Genomic DNA, 16,434 nt, shown 5'->3' with positions numbered 1-16,434 from the left:
GCCTGTAGAAACGCTCAGCCTTTATTCAGCTGTTGTCCCGCAGGACCCCTGCTTCCACGGAGCGAGTCGGAGAAAGATGGGGGAAACGGCACAGGACAGAGCCCATGCCTGCAGAGGCCTCGCACCAGCGTCTTTAGGACCAGAATTGTGTGAATCGCTATGTGGTGGGGAAACATTTACCCCACTATCATTTTCCATCTTTCCTCTTTGGTCGCAGTTGTTGCATGTTTAGCTAATTCACTTCTTTTCGTTTCGTCTTGTTTTGTTTTGTTTTAGATAAGATCTCACTGTGTGGCCCAGACTCCAGGGCAATTCTTCTGTCCTGAGTGGCGGGGTTCCAGGTATGAGCCGTCATACCCTGCGTGTCTTCTTTGAACGCAGGGAAAATTCTGCTTATTTCTTATTTAAACCCTGACTTATCTTTTCATTTTAAAATCCCCTCATTACTCTTACTGCCCACAGATTAGGTGACTCTTGAATCAAGTCAGCTAATGTACAGGAAGGCTATATTTTCAGAATTAGGAGCAGACGATAAAGTTTGCACACACACACACACACACACACACACACACACACACACACACACACACTTTAACAGAACTTTCAAGTGGTCGCCAGAGGGACCCAAAGGGTTACTGACAAAAGGGCAGGATAAGAGTAATCTGTGGTTTCCATCCAGCACTACTTTATCAAGTCTGTTCCACTTCTCAGGGCCAGCAGGAGTCTAACTGGTCAGCTGATGCCTGTGCAGTGGGCAGAAAAATCCCACCTAGAAAGAACCAGCAGATGTGTCTGGCCTTGGTCCACTGCAATGAGCAGCCAGGGGTTCTGTTTGCAAACCCAGAGAGACATTTCTCTCTGGTGCGTTTCTCTTTGCTGTGTTCCCCTCCCTGTCTGTTTTGAAAATGCTGGGTGTTGTGACGTTAAAGTTGTAATATTGAACACATGAGCCTCATTTTGTAAAGGTAATCCCCGCTGTCAGGAATCTGAGGGAGAGAGAAGGGGAGAGAGAGAGAGAGAGAGAGAGAGGGAGAGAGAGAGAGGCTGAACTCACGTGAGCACTTGCAGGGAATTCAGTCAGCATAATCTACAGTCGTTACCTGTATCCGGTGAGAGGAGTGGAGAAGATAAAATGTCGTTACACCTCCTGAAGAGGCTGTTCCTGAGAGCCTGGCTAAAAGACGTGGGGTGGTATAGGAAAATGTAAGATAAATAATTAGGGAGAAATAATGTAGTGAAGGAGGAAAAAAAAAAAAAGAAAACCAGGAGGAAGAATGGGTAACACGTGACAGCCTGAGTTACCTACCGCAAGAGCTCCGAGGCAGGAGGCCATGGGTTTTGAACAAAGGAATGAAAATTTAACCTATCCTTTGTGCCACTGGGAAGAGATTGACGGAAGGTGTCTTGGTTGGTTTCTGCTGCTACAGCCAAAACAGTGGTCTGGGTAGCATATACACAACAGCTGTATTCCACGGATCTAGAGGCTGGGAAGTCCAAAGTTAAGGTTCAGGCATAAAATTACTCTGCATTACTACTAACATGCTTTTAGGGTGAACATGTGTTGAGATTCCCCAAACTTGTTACTTTACCTATGATTCTTTTCTTTTCTTTTCCTTTTTTTTTTTTTTTTTTTTTTTGTTTGTTGTTTTGTTTTGTTTTTTATGATTCTTTTCTTGCGCTCAGATTTTTCATTAAGCCTCTCCAGCTTCGTTTTGGTGATGGGATCTCACTCTGTAGTCCTGTGTCAGTTTTTTTTTCAACAACTGCAACAGAAAGGCAAGTGGAAAAATACTTTGCCAAAGCTAAAACAAACAAACAAACAAAACAAAACAAAACAAAACAAAAAACAACAACAAAAACTAATATAGACCAAGCCGCTGATCTCTGTGGTGCTGAGGAGTCCCTACAGAACCAATAAAATACTTTCATGGCTGGTAGCTGCTGTAAAATCTTATTGCTGCCAAGACCTCTCTCCAGACACATCTGTAGCTTGTGTTAAGTTGACATAGGAAACTAGCCCGCACAACAGACTCCTTGTCGTCATGACAGGCAAACACACCACTATTAAACCATAACCTTTCCTTTCTTGTTATCCCTCAGATACCACAGTAATAGCAATATCACAATATAAAACATTATTAAATTTTAAAGTCTACATGTATTTTTATCTAAAACACTTTAAAACTTCAGTATTCTTAAAATATGTAGTATTTTTTAAACTCCAAAGCCTTTCTAAATTCTGAAGTCTTACTGTGGGGGAAAAAAAAAACTATCAGCTGAACTAGACAATGGGCATACTAACAGAGTAAAAACTAATAATTATCTAAAACCAAATGCATTAAGTTCAGGACTGTTTTGGATGCAGCAATAAGTTGTTTTACATTCTGGTACACACAGTTTAATCTTGTAACCACTTTGGAATGCCTTCCTCTGTGCTGGTTCCTCACTTTTATAATTCTAACCTCACAGACAGCAGACAATTTTCTACAAAAAGCTTTCTGTCTCTCCTCTTTTGTCTGTTTGTCTGTCTGTCTGTTTGTTAGTTTGTTTAAGTACTAATGTGGACTTAAAGTTCATTCTTCCCTTAATTGTTTTGATGCTCAAATTGCCCCTAATTTGTTCAGTAGAAGCCTATTGACACTGCTCAGAACTTTCAGGCTGCTCACACATACCAAAAGTGTGCTGTATCAATATTTTAATATGTAAGGTATTAATAATTGGTACTAATAATTGATTAATTGTGTGTTTGTGTGTGTGGTGCTGAATATTGAACCCAGGGCCTCATATATGTCAGGCAAGTACTCTACCACTGAGCCACCCCACCAGCATACTGAGATCAATTTAGGATACATTTCACTGATTTACAGAAGTTCTGGTCATTTCTGCATTTGGAAAGTGCAGGGAACTGCAGGTCTTGGGCATTGCAGACAAGCACTCCACCACTTCTCCCCACCGCCAGGCCGAATTGTGATCTTCAACGTCAGTTAAGCCAACTGGATAGTATTGTGTGTTAGGTAGAGTCTTTTCTGACAGATGCTGTCTGAGAGCTCAGTGAGTCACTCCTGTGGCCACCAGAAGCTCCTTGGTTGGTTCATGGTTCTCCCATCAGTATGCCCTTCCAAGAAAAGTGTTTGGTGGTGTTCACATCGGGCAGAGCTATGTGTCTGTACCTAACCTATAAGAAGAAAGGGCTGTAGACCCCCAGTGCCAGTCAGGAGACCAGGAACACTAGAATTCTCCCACATTCCTGCCATGGACCCCACTTTCACCACCTCACCCTAGCATACCTCATAATCTCTAGAGCACTCACCGGATAAAAGATGGCTGCAAACTGTTGATTAACTGCTCTTTCTTGCTCTTTTTCTTGCCTCTTATGTCTATGCTGATTGTTTGTATTTTGCCATTTCTAATTTGAGAAGTTCTGAGTAATCAGACATTTCCCTCTAAACAGATTCTTACGTAGCCTGGCACTGAATGGCCACTAAACCCAGTTCAATCACATTTAGGTATTTTGTTCAAGTGCTCAGATCCTGGAGAGTGAGACAGCACTTCCTCTTCATTTTCCTGACCACGGTTAATATGCGACACTCATCTTTTGTGTTCTAGCTCTTTCACATTCTGCATGGTGTAATCACAGCCATGATTTGCACAGCAGCCAGTCAACATGGATTAAATATGACTTCGGAAAGTCTCTTACTGAGGGAGAGGTTTTGTAGGTTTTTTTTTTTACTGTAATTACTAAATTGATATATACTTGGGGAAAAAACCTCTACAAATTCAAATACCACAAACACAGCAAAGGATGAAAAGTCACTTTATCTACAGGGTGAAGGCAAAAATGTGATGGATATATCTCCAGCCTATTTTCAAGTGAATATGTATTTCATATACTATGACTTACAAGATATAATACTATTAATGACAAAAATGAAAAACAAATCACAGCTCTCACCTCAGAAGTGATGAGATGGTTTGTTCTGAAGGTAATTATGAGTGATCATGGCCCTGGAACACAGTATCTGGATTACCCCAAACTCCATGTTCCAATGAGAAACAGTGTGCTTTCATACTAACCAAACAAATAAAGTTACAGCTCGAGGCACTTTTCAAATACATCTGTGGAAACATTGCGGAGCGATGTCAGCCGTAAGCCCCAGAGGCTGGCTGAGAGCATTTTTTGCTCTTCAGTTCATTGGAATAGGGTTTTGTTAAGTTGATAGCTTCCAGCTGGTTTTTATCTATTAGTCCACAACCTAGGTGGCCAAGTGATTGCTATTTAGAGGGCCAGAGACAGCTCAGGGCAGACTGTAATTTGGCTCTGGACCTGCAGCATCCCAGTCTCTTCACATCTTCACAGGCTGGATGTCCCAGCCTGTTGATCAACTATGACAGACTAATCTCTGTTCCCCAAACTCCCAAGCCATGAAGTAGCACACACACAACTGTCGCATTCCTTTAGCGGCAATTAAATAGGCCTACATTGTTTCAAGTTTGTAAGACTGCGATGCCTATTCTTAGATATACTTTTAAAAATATTTCTGGACAATTCTTAGAGGGAAAAAATAGCCAACTTAGATTATAGTTAAGTTCAGTTTTTTATTTGTATGTGTGTGTGCTCCTGTCTCCTTCTCTGAATGTTATCGACTGCATGCAGTGCCTACCCTTGGAGACTAGAAAAGGGCATCAGGTACCCTGGTTTTGGAGTTACAGGTGGTAGGGTGCTGCCTGATGTAGAACTGAAACACCCCCCCCAACTCCATCCCCCCGCAGTGTTAACACAGGGAGATCATTTTTATAGACACTGTCAAATCATACGCTAGGATGATATTTCTCTTGAGTGTTAAGTGTCAGAATTTCTCCATCTGAGGGGCCTTTTACACAACCATAGTAGAGGTCACTCTATGTAAAATGCGTTTTTATGAAATTTGCAAAAGCATAATGAAAATTACCCGAGACTCGGCAGGAAATCTTTGCTCCAGTTTTATCCCCATGCATCACACTACCTTTAGAATGCCGTATCTAATTTTGTGTTGGTGTCTATTCTTTCTCTTACACAGGTATTAAATTGTGTAAGACCCTGGCCTCATGAATCCTTGCTGTCTTCTCCAGATTTGCTATAATTAGTAGGTTGCCTCGTTTGCCCCCCCAAAAAAAAAGCTCTGTCAGATTGAAACTTGACCTAATTCTTCCAAATTACAGTTCGTACAAAGTTCCACAACTCTGGCTACATATTCATTACTTTTTGTTGGTCCCATGGTATAATGGTTAGCACTCTGGACTTTGAATCCAGCAATGTGAGTTCAAATCTTGGTGGGACCTGCAGAGGTACTTTTGTAAAGGACCTTTTATAATTTCCAGCCTGTTGTCTAAACCTGGAAAAACTTGTTCCTCTACTCCACGTGACAGGCTAGCCTGACAGCACTTCCAGGGTGGAGACACCCCAACAGCTGTAGGAAAACCTTCTTCCTGTGACAGTCAATGATCTCCTCAACCCTGCTTGCTGTTTCTCTTTGTCTTTTTTCTGATTCGTGTCCCCAAGCGGAAAAACTCATCTCCCACAAGCTGGAGCCACGACTCCTGGAATGACTGTCGGGCCCTTGAAACAGCCTCTCCCGGCTTCTCCAGCTGAAGACATTGCTGCCGTCTCTTTCTGTAGCATCCCTTCCAAACAAACTGCCAAGCAAACACCTCGAGGCATCCCTCGGCAAACAATCTCCTGGAGAAACAAGAGCCTGAACTTGCCTTGTAAAGACTAGGAATGAGCTGATAGGCAGCCATGGGGGAGGGGAGGGGAGGGGAGAATTCCCTCAGCGGGTGAGGAACTAAAGAAGGAAGAAACAACTCTCTGGCTGTTTAAGTTTTTGTTTGTTGTTTGGAGTTTGGTTTTGGAGACAAGGTTTTATGTAGGCTACTGTGGCCCCCATCTCCCAAATCCTAAGATTACAGGCAATGCGACACCACACTTGCCTAAAGGGTGAGTTTTAAATCTGGTAACCTGTTTTCAGCTGCTCTTCTGAAATTGTGTGTGTGTGTGTTTCATACATAACAGGATAGCAAGTTGAGTCTTATTTCAGATTCCAGTTGCCCATAAGCCATAAATACAAAGTTAGCTGTTATTATGAGTTACCACTGGGTACGCAAAGAAACTGTACCAGACTATTTGCTAACCTTGTGAAAACAAATCACCTGGAATCCTGTGGTGGTTGTACTTAGATTGTATGGACTGTGATGGGGTTAATTCAAGTGCAGGGGCAAATGATCTTTTTCTCGTGGAGTTGCCTCAGCAGAAGTGTCCCTGTCGATGCTTTTTAGATGAGCTCTCCCTCAAAGAACTCTTCTCTGAGTGGCCAAACAGCATCCCTCCACTCCTTGCTGAGCATCATGCTTATAGCCCCGGGCATTCTTGCTAACAACCCATCAAGTCTATGGTTTTCTGGGGGACCCCCAGCACTGGTTTCCAACCCCCAAACAAAGTGACTCTTCAAACAGATCCCAATGACCCCAAACATCTTCTCCCTGGAATTTTATGAAAGGATAGAAACAGAAGGATCCATTTTAAAAAATTGAAAGATAGTTTAATGGAATGATTATTACAATCATATCTATGAAGTATCCACTGTCCTAGTTCAAATCTAGTAACTCAGAATTTACCAAAAAGCCTTCAATGTGACAAAAAGCCCTGACTGCACGAGGTGCCTGGACCCAAGTGGCAGAATATAGCCATGGAGAGCCTGGAGCACACGGGACGCTTAGTGCCCAAGAGCCTTCTATTCCTTGGGAGTGGGATGAGGGCAGCCTGGTTACAAGGATGCAATCTGTGTCCAAACTTTAGTCAGGCCTCTTTGAGACCCCTCTTCTCAACTAGGTTTCATCATTTTCAGCCAACTTTCAACTAGAATCCAGCTAAGCCAGTCCAGGCCCAAGTAAGGATGATATCTAATCAGACCTTGGTATCTAATCACAGTCATCTTAGGAATTTTCTGTCCAAAAACCCTTACCCTACCATTGGCTGTGAATCCCCAGCTGCTCCTGTTGTATTGAGATCTAAGTTCAGTCTCTCTCTCCTACAGAAGTACCCTTGAATTCAGCCTTCTTTTGATGTAGATTTCAATACTTCTCTCAAAGAAGAAATCCAACTCAGTATTTAGGATGTGATCAGCTTTTCAAAGACGGCAGGAGTAGACTTCTAGACAAACTGTTGGTAGCCAGGTTCACTAAGAAATGAAAGCAGACTCTCAAACTTGTCCTAAATAATAAAATAAAAGATAAAGATCTTATGACCATCTCACTATATACAAATAAACAAAATAAATTGATGGAATTCACTGCCCCTGCATGATCTAAAAAAACAAAACAACAACAACAAAAAAAAAACCAACCAACCAATCAAAAACCTCTCAACAAATAAATTAGAGGGAGCAGAAATGAGCTTCAACCCAATAAAGGCCGTGGATGACAAACCCCCTGTGAATGTCACTCTCAAGGAGCGTGCAAAAACTTTTCTCTCATCAAGGTCGAACATGGGTCTTACTCTCACCAATTCTTTTTAACGTAGTTTTGAAAGTCTCAGCCTCTAGTAACCAAGCAAGAGGAAAAAATAATAATAAAGGAATCCTAATGGAAGGAAATAAACAAATAAAATTATCTTTCAATCTCTAGTACCACAATTTTTATTAAAAACAAACAAACAAAAAGAAATAGAAATTATTTGTACTTGCTAATGACTCCACTGAAAAGCTAAATTTGTGAATTCAATGAAATTGATGAACATGACATGTGCTTTAACGAGATGGCAGTGTTTCTGCGTAATGAGGTTGTGTCCGAAGAAGTACGTAAGAAAACCCTGGAGCTGGACACACGGCTCAGTGGCAGAGGATTCATCTAGAATGTGCAAGGGCCTGGGTTCGGTCTCTAAAAGAGCAACAGTGAAAAAGAAGGAAGAGAAAGATGGAGAAAGGAAAGGAAGAAGGAAGAGGAAAGAGATGTGAGCAACAATTCCAGGAAAGAACCCAAGCCTTCCAGGACAGAACTGGAGCCTTCCACTGCAAGGTTGAGTCACTGCTTAGACCTTCAGTGACCGAGGCAATTCTGAAGGCTGTAAGTCCAGTGTCCTATTATTTTGAGCCATCTTAAGATCACTTAGGCATTTACTGCCCTCCTCTGTGCCTAACCTAACAGCTTTGTGACCATTAGGTATACCATTTGAATGTACAAAGAGGGCACTAGTTTTCTAACAAAGCAAAAAGCTAAAATATACTGTCATCCTGAGGCCTGCAAGTGAACTTTCCCATTTAACTATCATTGGATTTTAAGTTAAAGCAATAGGCCTGTCTCTCTGGGCTTCAGATAATCATTTTATTGTTGAGTTAAGCCAGACTCTGAAGTCTTATATCCAGGCAGGATTCTCCTAATGATGAAGAAAATTATTGATGACGAATAGAAATGGAGAAATTGTTCAGAGGTCAAAAGAACTTGTTATCCTTCCAGAGGACCTGAGGTCGGTTCCCAGAACCCACGTCAGGTTGCTCACAGCTGTCTATAACTACAGTTCCAGGGGATCTAACACCTCTGACCAAGACACCATCCACCTTTTCCCCACACAGAGGTGACTGTGTCTCACCTCATTGGTGAGAGATGTACCTCACAATCTGACGAACTGGTAGATCAGTGCAAAGGGGGAAGGTTCAGGAAATACGGGCTCTTTCCAAACTAAGTACCTTTGATAGAAAAACAATATTTTTATGATTGTAAAACGTGAAACTTAAAATACGGGGAAAGCTCCATGACATTAGTCTGCACAAACAACAACAACAGAAACAGGACTGCACCAAACACAAGAGCAGCTGCACAGCAAATGAAGCAGCAAACAAAACAAAGACACAATACACAGAATGTGTGTGTGCGCGCGTGTGCGTGCGTGCGTGCGTGCGTGCGTGCGTGCGTGTGTGTGTATTTGCAAACCACAGGGTATGGTTCAGGAGTGGAAATCTCCACAGGCTCCATATGAAGACGAAAGAGCTCATGTTTGCACTATTTTCGACCTCTTAAAAGCCCCTCCAACCCAACACCATTCTGGGGACCAAGAAGCCAACACTGAACCTGCAGAGGACAAGCCAGTTCCCAAGCAAAGCACAGAGCTGGGCCAGGAGACCGCCTCCACCTTTCCAGACAGAAGTGCTGCGTGCAGCAAGTATGAGGATGTGTGCGGTTGACATGTTCCATTCTCTTCACTTCAGTCTGATCTGTGGGTTTATTCCACTCCGGCTTATCTCAAATGTGGGACTACATTTCTTCCGCAGCTCTCCTACTGCTGGTCTTGTAATCCCTGATGCTGCCTTTAAGGTTTTCCTGGAGCAGTGCAGACAGAAAGAAGAAAAGATGGTGACTAAGTCTGCCGGAAGCCTTTGCAGGGTCTCGTGGCTGTGAAATATCCCAGCTTCACTCTTCATTCGCGCGTCCATCTGTCTAGGAAGCAACACTCGCTGAATGGAGAAATGTTTGCCAGCTACGCACATGACAAACGTTAGTGTTTAGACTCAAGAAACAACCCGGTCAGAACTGTGGGCTACCGAACTAAACAGAATTCTCGAAGGAAGGGTTGCGAGTGGCTGGCGTAGACGTTTTTAAAGTGTTCAACATCTACAGCCATCGGGGAAAGGCAGATGAAAACTGCTGTGAAATTCCATCTCGTCCGAATCAGAATGAGCATCATCAAGGAGACAAGTGATGGGATGGGTATCTATATCAGCCCCTCCCCCTCGGGGCTCAGGGAAAGCATGTACGAAATGGTGGTGGGGGAAGTGATGGGAAGGGATGCTGTCTTTTGGATGGGACACCGGCACTGCACTCATGAGCTTATAAGAACTAGGGTTACCTGCACAAGGTCAGTCAGCATCCCAACAGGCAGCACTAACCGGGCTCAGTTGCTGTTGCTGTGTGGGAAGGTGGGAGATAGGGAGAGTGAGGCATGGTGGCATATGCCTGTAAGCCTAGCGCTTTGGAAGCTGAGGCGAGAGAATAGCAAGTTCGAGGCCAGTGTGGCCTACAATAGTGAGAATTTGTCTCAAACGGCAACAAAAATTATAGGCTGCGCATGGTGTCTAGGAAGCCTTTAATCCCTGCATTCAGGAAGAAGAGGCAGGCAGATCTCTGGTCTATACAAGAAGTTCCAGGCCAGGGCAGAAACTCAAGCAGGACCCGAAGTAGAAACCATGAATGAACATGTCTTACTAACTAGCTTCTAGGTCAAGTTCAGCCAGCTTCCTTGTACCACCCAAACCCTCCTGCCTGGGAGTGGACTGCCTCCAGTGGGCGGGGCCTTCTCATCTCAGCCTGGGAATGGGATTGCCTCCAGTGGGCGGGGCCTTCTCATCTCAGCCTGGGAATGGGATTGCCTCCAGTGGGCGGGGCCTTCTCATCTCAGACCTAGGCCAATCTGATGGAGGCCATCCTTCAATTGAGGTTCCCTTTTTCCAGGCAACTCTGGGTTGTGTGGCGTTGACAATAAAAACTAACCAGGACAACATGACTGAACTTTTCAAAGAATAAATGAGGGAGGGGGAGGGAGGGAGAGAGAGAGAGAGAGAGAGAGAGAGAGAGAGAGAGAGAGAGAGAGAGGTGGCTCACACCTTTAATGCCAGCATTTGGGAGGTAGGGGCAGGCCAATCTTTGTGAGTCTGAGGCCAGTCTGAAACTCAGCGAGTTCCAGGACAGCCAGAAAAAGCCTGTCTCAAAAGACCAAAAAGAAAAGAAAAAAGAAATCAGAGATATGTGTAGTTTTCACAAGTAAACGTTTATTAAAACATTAGTAATTTCAATCAGGTTGGGCAAGGAGAGGAAGGAGATGGAATTTGCTCTTACGGAGCTGCTAGTAGGCAGGAGCAATGGGTGCGATTGTTTGCTTTTCCTTCAGAGTTTTACACTTTAAGCACCTCACAGAAGAGTCACTTGTGAGCTCTGAGCCTCAGAAGTTAAAGAAAAAAAAAAAAAAGGTTGCCAGTTTGGGTCACTTCCCCTGTCCTCCTTGGTGCAGATGCCTTTTGGCTATGCCATGTCTGTATGCTCTCCGTGCTTCTGGTTAGGCTGCTTGAAGCTCGTTCTTTTGATTTAGCATAAATCTAGTTTCAAAACCAGAGAAAAAGACAACTTAGAGGAACAGGTCTCAACTGTCAGAGTGTTTACCCTGGCTGATAGTATGTTGAAAAGGGTGTGTATTCGTGTCTGCTTGGTTGCTCTTGGGGCAGACTGAAGTCCTCCAGCACGCCCTATAATGGCATGCTGCAAACATGACCTATAACGCGTGCTGCAAACATGACCTATAACAGCATGCTGCAAACACGCCCTGTAATGGTGTGCTGCAAACACGCCCTGTAATGGTGTGCTGCAAACACGCCCTATAATGGCATGCTGCCAACATGACCTACAACGGTGTGCTGCAAACACGCCCTGTAACGGCATGCTGCCAACATGACCTATAAGGCGTGCTGCAAACACGCCCTGTAACGGCGTGCTGCAAACACGCCCTGTAACGGCATGCTGCCAACATGACCTATAACGGCGTGCTGCAAACATGACCTATAACGGCGTGCTGCAAACACGCCCTGTAACGGCGTGCTGCCAACATGACCTATAACGGCATGCTGCCAATATGACCTATAATGGCGTGCTGCAAACACGCCCTGTAACGGTGTGCTGCAAACACGCCCTACAATGGCATGCTGCAAACACGCCCTATAACGCCGTGCTGCAAACACGCCCTATAACGCCGTGCTGCAGTGCTGTCTTTTTCTTCTACAGCCTCTTTGCTCATCTTGTTTGCCATTTGTGCTTACTCTAATAGAGACTGTTGTCAACCCCACGCACTTGGCCTAGTTCCCTGTAACTCCATTATTCCACGCTCTGCCTTTTTCCCCTCTTTTTTCCCCTTTTTTTCTCCACTGCTCTCCTTCTGTGCAGCTGGAGTGTCCCCTTCTCTCATGTCCCTAGCATGTTAGTTAGTTTTCATATCGCTGTGAGCAAACTCCTGGATAGGAAACAACTAAAAGAGGAGAGGTTCACAGTGCGAGGGAAGGCAGGACGGTGGGAACATATGACAGCTGGTTGCTCACATCTCAGCGGAACAGAACAGGAAACACGGCTGGGCTACGGACTTCACTGTCCGACTGCAGTGGTCCTTCCTCCATCAAGGTCCTTCCTTAAAAAGTGTGCCCAGCCGGAGACTGTGTAAGAACACTGGAGTCTGAGGGTGGGAAAGCTTCACACTCAAACCATAACATCTGATTAAAGCAAATCCCTTTTATTTGTTCTCCTAAACACCACAAGTCCCTTTATCACGGCCCCAACGTTGTGCCTGTTTGTTATTATGTAAGTAACCTCTACCCCTTTCCTCCTAAGTCAACTTTTCTCTCCTTTGGCTCCAAAGGTCACTTGCTTTTCCATACATGATATAGGTATAAATACATTCTTTCTTTTTCTTCTTCTTCTTCTTCTTCTTCTTCTTCTTTTTTTTTTTTTTTTTTTTTGCTGTTGTTGTTGAATAAATGACAGGGTGAATCGAGCTCCATAAGGACCAATGGAAATAGATCAGTGTGTATCTTCTGCTGAGACAAGCTATAAGAGAGGTTGTGCATTAGAAAGAAATCCTCTCAGAACTCAATGTACCCGCCTCTCATCCAGGAATATAACTTCGTGGATTTGACGTGCTGGCCTGGAGCCTTGCTTTCCTTCACTAGATATGTGCCTCTAAAATCCCAGTTTGTATCACCTGAGGATAAAGTTTGTGTCCGGCATGCAACACACACCTTGTGAGACTCCCAGTTTCGTGCCCAACACTGCCAAACAAAAACCAAGTGACAGGTTCCTAAATCAACTAAAATCTTTGTAATATTCACTTGTGATTTTTGAAAGGTGTTTTTGACTTTGTTTACCAGGACAGAGGTCACCAGGGACCTCAAGCCAAGCCCAGACCCTAGTGACTGGCTCTTGATCTATGATTGTCAAGGGTATTTTTAACCTTTGGTCCATGAACACGTGAGAGGTTAAAAAAAAAAAAAATCAATGAACACTTCAAAAGACATGCAAAAATGTATCGATGTTTTTGAGCTTGTGCACATGCTTACAGAGAAGAAGAAGCTATCTGGTCAGCTTATCTATCATGCAGTTTTAAACATTATTGTACCAAGCTAAATTGGATGTTGCTTTTATGAATGGGACCAGGAGAGACACTGGGTTTTAATTCGAGCCTCATTATTTTACTAGCTGTGAGATGTGGGCAGACTACGTTCTTTCTGTTCTCCTCTGCTTTGCCTGTGAAGTGTGCATGGTAATGCTTACCACAGTGGGTGTTCCTGTAAACGTAAAGTATATGCGAGAAGACATAAAATGCAGCTTTGAAAGTGTCCAGTGAGCTCCGACTATTGCTCATCTATTGTGGCTTAAGTTAGACGGCTTAGAGTTTGAGAACTCAGTAGAATATTTTATATGGGTTAAACTGAAACACTTCCAACTTTCTGTTCCAAATTCTCTTCTTAGCCCTCTGCTAGATCGCTAGAAAAATTGAAATAATTGTCTTAGAGGAAGTGGAAATAGTGGTCAAAGAGACTGAATTTCCAAAATATTAGAACTAAAGATGATTTCAGGACAAGGATTTGTGAAGACAAACCGCCTGGTTTCAAAAATACTAGCAAGGCCCCACTGGGATTCGAACCCAGGATCTCCTGTTTACGAGACAGGCGCTTTAGCCAACTAAGCCACGGAGCCAGCTGAAAGACCCCTTCTAGTTTTTGATCAAATCGGAATAGATTAGGTGAAAAGCTACATCAATTGGTATTACTGTGCATGTGCTGTTTGGATAGATAGACGCAAAACTAAAGCCCTCTCTTCAGGCCAACAAGACACCTGAGCACCCTCTATTATTCGGAAAACGCACCGAGGCGAGTCTCCGAAAGCGAGGAAGCCAGGGACCCGAAGGGAGCCTGCGAGATTACCGCTGCGAGAGAGACTGGACCGGTTTTCAGTTGTGACAATTCAAAATCGCTCTGTGCTTGGATGTTCATCAAGAGCTAGTCTCAAAACATAGCAGTCAGAAATGTTAGCAAAATCACTCAGCGCTGTGCTTTAGACAGACTTGATTCAATTGCACAAAGCTGCAGAGCGGGATTCGGCCGGCGCTCGCTCCACGCTTCCTTGTTGCAAACCCCGGAGCCCATCGCTGTGCTGCGCCTTTACGAAAGGCGCTGAGACCGACTGCAAGGCCTTGGGCAGGCGCCAGGAGTGCTGGAGTTGCCCCCTCCCCGCTCTGCTTCCTCATTTCGGTGGTTGCTCTGCGATGCTGGTGGAGCTAAACGCAATGCTGGGTATTTTGCAGAGGAATTCGTTCCAAGACCCCGCCGGTGCTAGAATCTGAGGACGCTCGAGCATCGGCACAAAATGTGTATTATTAATATATTCATGTACAATTTTACGTAACTTCAGATCGCCTCTAGACTTCCAGTGATCTCTACTTCTTGCATGGCTCTTTTTCAGTTCGTTTTTCACGAATGGTGTGAGATCCAATTTTATTCTTTTGTTGGAGAATAATTTAGCAGCTCCAACTCCATCTGATACAGAGTTAATTTTTAATTGTCAACTTGACTGGATTAAGGACTCCTGTGCTTTTAGAGAGGGGCATTTTCAGAGAGGGTTAACTAAGAACACCCACCTCAAATTGTGTGTGTGTGTATGTGTGTGTGTGTGTTAAAGGGGGACTTATTAGACTGGTTCACAGGGTGTGGCTTAGCCTTTCTCATGCTGGAAAAGCACAAGATCTGGTAGCTGTTCACTTAATGAGACTGGATGTTCTGGCAATCCCAATCTGGTGCTGGAGCCCGGGAGGATACCTGGGGACCAGCTGGCTTTTAGTCTCCATTGGAATCCCAAAGAAGTTGGTTCTAATACCACCAAAGGAATATCTCACAACAGCATAAATGGACCTGCCAGCAGGCATGAAGGCAAGCAAACGAAAAAGCAGTGTCCTTCTTCAAGGCCAGTTTATCTGGGTGCCACCAGAAGGTGCCACCCAGATTTGGCATGGGTCTTCCTGATTCAGATAATCTGATTAAGAACATCTCTCCCAGGAGTGCCCATCAGCCTGTGCTTTAGTTGAGTCCCTGTGCAGCCAAGCTGACAAACAAGATTAGCCATCTTCGTCATATTCTGCTGGTGGCTGTGATGTGACAACGAAAAAAGGCAGGATGGGGAGTGGGAGAGGGCTAAGGAGTAACCACAACCCAAAGCTAGTTACCAAACCAGGACCAGGTCTGTAATCCCTGATACTCGGGAGGCTGGGGCGGGAGGACTTGAAGCCTGGGCAAATTAGTGGGACCTTGCCTCAAAATAAAAAGCAAAGAGAGGCCTGGGATTATGGCTGAGGGGTCAGAGATGGAGTGATTGCCTGGCATCACAAGACCCTAAATTTGATCTTCTGCTTCCCCCAAATAAAAAACAACATCATCCATGGCATCAAATGCCATGAAAACTGGTGAGGAGAAGTGTTGGTACCTGGTAAGTGCTGGTTAGACCGTAACAGAACAACGTAGCACCACAACAATGCCGGGAACAAGGAGAACGTCTGTGGACTTGTAACCTGTAGTCTGGAAAGCTGATAAGTGCTGTGGCTTTTGTTTGTTTGTTTGAGTTAACTGTTTAAAGTGTTCTTGTATATTTTTAATCCCTCAGGGTTGCATTTCTCAGGCCTATTATGTTGGTTAGTCCTTGGCGGCACAAGGTGATTGAACCAGAAGCCCAGCCTAAGATTCACACCTTAATGTCCTCTTCCCTTAGGGCCAAGTTGCTTGAGCACGAGACCCTACTGTAATTGATTGTCCAAAGTGCTGTGGACAGACGGAAGGAGGGGCAGGTGCCCATCTTCTCTTGGAGAAAGTGACTAATCCCTACGCCAACCCTGGAACCCGGCACCCGCCCTACAGCCCTACGTCTAAACGCTTTTGATTTAACTGCGACCAAGGCAGACTGCCAAAGATGGTTGTTGTCGGCTTGGTTTGGGGCGTGGAGGGCAGACTAAAGCTGCTGCAAAACTTTTCTAAATTTCCATAATGTCACAGTGTCGTAGGTTGGAAGTTGAAGCGAAGCTTCAAAGGAGGAATACCTCCTCGACCGAGGACCCAGCAGACAAAACCCGTTACAGGAGTGCCACAGAACCAGTCCCTGCTTTTTATAAAGCGGGAGGTTGGCTCAACAGGGGCTTTCCAGTGAGAGGAGTGGGAAGAGCCGGCAGGGAAACCACCACCACTCTGCGCGTCCAGGGTTGTGAGCCTGAAGCCAACAGAGCGCCCCAAGCTAGGTACAAAGATAGCTCCTAGCACAGTAGGCTAACTAAACCATAGTCTTAAGAAGACTGAAGAGAGAACTGGAATTCTAAAAGTGAACTCAAAAGCC

The 16,434-nt window shown here is 44.5% G+C and overlaps 1 non-coding gene across 1 annotated transcript; it reads right to left on the bottom strand.

Moving 5' to 3' along the window:
• Positions 1-13,684: 13,684 nt before the first annotated feature.
• Trnat-cgu (transfer RNA threonine (anticodon CGU)) lies at positions 13,685-13,758 on the bottom strand. The gene has a single exon. It is a non-coding gene; the product is annotated as a tRNA-Thr (tRNA).
• Between the last annotated feature and the right edge of the window lie 2,676 nt (positions 13,759-16,434).

Source organism: Acomys russatus, chromosome 3, assembly GCF_903995435.1.
Source record: "Acomys russatus chromosome 3, mAcoRus1.1, whole genome shotgun sequence".
Taxonomy (NCBI): domain Eukaryota; kingdom Metazoa; phylum Chordata; class Mammalia; order Rodentia; family Muridae; genus Acomys; species Acomys russatus.
This window is presented reverse-complemented; position numbering and strand designations above follow the sequence as displayed.